Source organism: Passer montanus, unplaced genomic scaffold (genome assembly GCF_014805655.1).
Source record: "Passer montanus isolate IOZ18808 unplaced genomic scaffold, ASM1480565v1 scaffold307, whole genome shotgun sequence".
Lineage (NCBI taxonomy): Eukaryota > Metazoa > Chordata > Aves > Passeriformes > Passeridae > Passer > Passer montanus.
Window position 1 is genome coordinate 1 of NW_024367786.1, and position 4536 is coordinate 4536.

Genomic DNA, 4536 nt, shown 5'->3' on the forward strand with positions numbered 1-4536 from the left:
GTGGCCATTCCCATCTCACCAGGAATGCCTGATGAGCATCTACAGGACCCACCATAACCCAGACCTCTGGCCTGAGCCTGAGGTAGGGCTGCTCTATCAGGTGTCCCTGACACCATGGTGGTGACAGCTACGTCCCCTCAGTGTGACTGTGCCAGTGTCACCCCAGGTGTTCAACCCTCTGAGGTTCAGCCCTGAGAACAGCAAGGGATGGTCCCCGTTGTCCTTCATCCCCTTCTCTGCTGGCCCCAGGTAAGTGGTGGAGTGGGGACAGGAGTGTCCCCAGGTGCCACCCCCATCCCTGGCTGGGTTCACAGTGGGGTGACACTGACAGTGGGGATGTGGTGGCATGTAGCTATGATATTCTAGGAAAAATCTTCTGGTAGGATTTTTTTGCTTCCTGAGAGTTGAGGGCCTCAGGAAAGAAATGTAAACAATAACTATCTGCTGCTGCAGAATGGAACGGGTGCATCTTCCATTGGTCCATGTGGATTGTTTTCAGTTGATGACCAATCACAGCCACCTGTGCCAAGGCTTTGAGCACTCACACGATTTTGTTATACATTCTGGGCTCTGGCTGCTGCTGGAGCCACTGGTGGGAGTGGCCTGAGTGACACAGGTCACCAGGACATGGGGACATCCTGCAAGGGAGGTGTCACAGGCAGGGGAAGAGCAGGGAATAAACGGGAGCATGAAGGGGACAGTATCGTGGTGGTGGTGGGGATGTGCTGTCCTTGGTCATGGGACACCTCATGGTATGGACATGTCAACCCATGGACTTGTCCCCTTGTCCTCATCCATGGCCATATAGCCCCATGTCACCATCTATACCTGTGACACACCCTCCATGCCCAATATCGCCATCCACAGCCATGTCCGCACCCACGTCCTTGTCCATGTCCCCAGCCCCACCATGACCCACCCATGTCCCCCAAAGTCACCATCCGTGTCTGAGTTAAATGTCTTTATTTTATCCCAATGGTGGGTGAAGGGATGAAGAAAAAGGAAAGAAAATCAAGGCCAAAATTAAAGCATTTATGTGTCCATGCTGGCTGAGTATCCATGTGCCTGGGTGGGTAGACAGGACCTTTTCTAGAGGAATTTTCACTCCATTGTCTCAAAAATCCTGGTTTTGTGCCCCAGTCCATCACCATTTGGCTATGGAAGATGCCTGTAGGCCAGAGACAATTAGAATCATGGAATGATTTAGGTTGGAAAAGACCTCCAATACCATCCTTGATGCCACCTGAAAAAATGATTGCCTGCAAAAGGTGACATATTTTTGGGGTCAAAAGTAAAAAACTGAGCATTGGTTTTGAAGGTCCCGCTGGCCAAGGCCATCTCTAGATTTCACTGGTGTCTGGTGGCCAGAAACACCTCCAAAAATCAAGACGGAGTTGAAAACCTCCCCCAGTGGTTCCCTGTTTCCAGGGTCCTTAATTTGGGGTTATGGGGGTTCCTATTCTCAGAGCTGCTGAGGGGCCCATGGGTCCTGGACATCCTCCCTCTCCCAGGTCCTGCTTAGACAGGCTGAGGGGGGTTTAGGGGTCTCAGGAGTGACTTTATGATGCTCGCATCCCCATTCCTCTGAAGTAAGTTTTGTATCATTAAGGCTGGTTCTGAGAGCAAAGAGGAAGAAGAAACATGGAGTTTGTTTTCAGAACCTCTCTCATTTCAGAACCTCCACATTCCTGCTCCTCTGTTGTCTGCGGATGGACAGACAGCAGGACAGAGCTCTCCTTTTGCTTTTAGTTAGTTCGAGCTTGCTGAGGCAGAGAAGTTCCCCCTGGACTGTGGTTTTTGGCTTTCCTTGTCTTTGGACCTGTCTAAACCTGCTCTGGACTGAGCACTCACAAGAGCACCAGGAGCTCACACCTGTGCCCCACCGGGGCTGGGCCGCGGCATTTCCAGCACCAGAGGGACTGATAAGAGACTGAGTGAGCTGAGCTACAGCCCATGGAGGGGCTTTGTGAGTTTGTCATCTCTTCTGGAGCAGCAAGAGGTTTTATTGCTGAATACTGTTAGTTTCTTGGGCTGGTGAGTGCTTTGCCTGTTAAATAAACAGTGTTTTCCACTTTTCTCAAAGGAAATATTTTTCCAGAACCAGTTGGGGGAGGAGCCACTTGAATTTGGTCTTCTAGAGGAAAGACCTTTAGAGGTTTTCTCCCAAAATTGTCCTAAACCAGGACATTAACTTTGAAGGTCCTGCTCTCCAAGTCCATCTCTAGAAGTCACTGGGTGGCTGGTGGCCAGAAATACCTCCAAAATTCACTAAGTCCAAAACCACTTCCTAGGAGTTCCCTGCTTCCAGTGTCCTTACTTTGGGGTTATGGGGGTCCCTCTTCTCAGAGCTGCTGGGGGGCCTGTGGGTCTTGGGCATCCCCCGCTCTTGGGTTCTGCTCAGCCATGCTGAGGGGCTTTTGGGGGTCCCAGGGCTCGTCCTCGCCTGATTCTGTGACAAATGTTTTTGTGATTCGTGTCAATTGGCAATAGAATCAGCAAATGCTTCAATTTGCTGTGTCCAAAATAGACACTAAGAAAGGTTTTGAAACTTTCTGACCAAATGGCCAAATAAAGCAGCAAAATAAAAGAAGTACAGTAGAGTGAAAGAGATGAGGTAGCAAGAAAACCAATGCTTGAAATAAAATAGACAAAGTTGTTGTAAAACTAAGAGATATTAAAACAAATCAAGTAAATGCTTATGTATAATAAGCATTAATGGACCCATTAAGATAGAAATAAGTAAGCCAATCATTCCAATAAGAGTGAGAGTATTAGAAGCTTTGAGAGGTCCATCAGTGATAGCTGCTGTCCATGTAAGAGGACACCAGAGGGGAACGGATTATGGGACTCATGGCAATAATTTGGCTGATGCAGAAGCACAAAGGGCAGCAGTATGCTTACCTGTGTTTTTAAATAATTGGAATAACAGTGAGGATGATACAAAGTATCAAAAATGCTCTATCTCAAAGGAAATACAAGAGATGCAGAAACTAGGGGCTAAGCTAGAAGTGCATAAGTGGCTTTTACCAGACGGTAGAGAAATGCTATCTAAAAGTAATGTTAAAAGAATAATTCCCAAGTTACATTCATGAACTCATTGGGGAACATGAGCACTAAGTGCCCAATTTTTAAAGGTTTTTCAGTGTATAAGAATATTTGATATAGCAAAACAGAAGACACAAGGATGCGTTATTTGCCAGAAAATTAACAAGAAGACATCTAGACAGACCTCACAGGGAGAGAGAAAAACTGCCTATAGGCCTTTTGAAAAGATACAAGTGGATTTTACCAAACTACAGAAAATGGGAAGATATAAGTAGTTGTTAGTAATAGTGGACCAATTAATTCATTGTGTGGAGATCTACCCTGTGACACAAACAACAGCACATTTTGTTACAAAGATTATTTTAGAAGAAATAATTCCATTATTTGGGATGATTACACTGATTGATTCGGATAAGGGTTCCCACTTTACCTCAAAAGTGTTAAAAGTAATGAAAGCTCTAGGGATCTCTTGGGAATATTATACCCCTTGGCAACACAAACATCAGCACATTTTGTTACAAAGATTATTTTAGCCGGGAACTGCGGAGCCACCGCTGAGGAAATCGGTCAGAGCGGAATTCCGCTGGATGGAACTGGGGAGAGGCGGGAGCGGAGGAGGAGCGGGAGGAAGGGCAAGGAGATGGGAAGGGGAGGAGCAGGAACAGGAGGGGCACGAAGAGGAGCGGCCCGAGGAGGAGCAGCAGTGGCAGGAGCATTGCGGGGCTCCACGGCGAGCCCGCTGAGCCCGAAGCTCGGCTGGCCCCGGCAGCATCGCATTGCCCTGCGTGCCGCGGGTGAGCGCGGAGGGGAAGCTCGCCCCGAGCCGATCGCGGCAGCTCCGGGAGGGATTTTTTTTTTTTTTGGAGGTGGAGGGCGGTTTTGGTGGGGTTTGGGTCTCGCGGAATCGGAAGTCGCGTCCCAAATATATTTCAGTTTTGCTGGGAGCGGTATTTTTTCTTCATATGACGAGGAGACGTTTTTGGATGTGGCCGGAGTGCAGAGCTGAGCCGTGAATGGCCCGGGGGGATTTTGCGGGGCCCACGTGGCGCTCGGCCGGTGGCGGCGGGCGGGCCACGGGTTTGGGGATCCCCGGGAGAGGCGGGGATGAAAGGCGGGAGCCCCGGCGTGGGGAGAGGGGCGATAGCAGAGCTGGGGGAGCTCCGGCAGGCTGGAGGGGCGGTGGAGCCGGGAGATGAGTGGGGCCCGGGCCCCGAGGCTGAAAGTATTGTCGGGGAGCGGGGGAAGCGCTGAGTGCCTGGGGTGGGGGGGTGCTGGAGAAGGGGACCCTGGGACACCTGGGAGCCGCGCTCGAACTGATATAACATTTCAATAGTCATATATTTCAATAAAATCCGGATTTTATTTTTATATCTTTTATTTTAAAGCAAGCAAGCAAGTAGCGCTGGGTGGTCGGGAAGTCACCGCTCCACTCACGGCACACACCGCTTACAAGTTCGGTAAAGTATATATACTGTTTTTAAGCCTACAAAG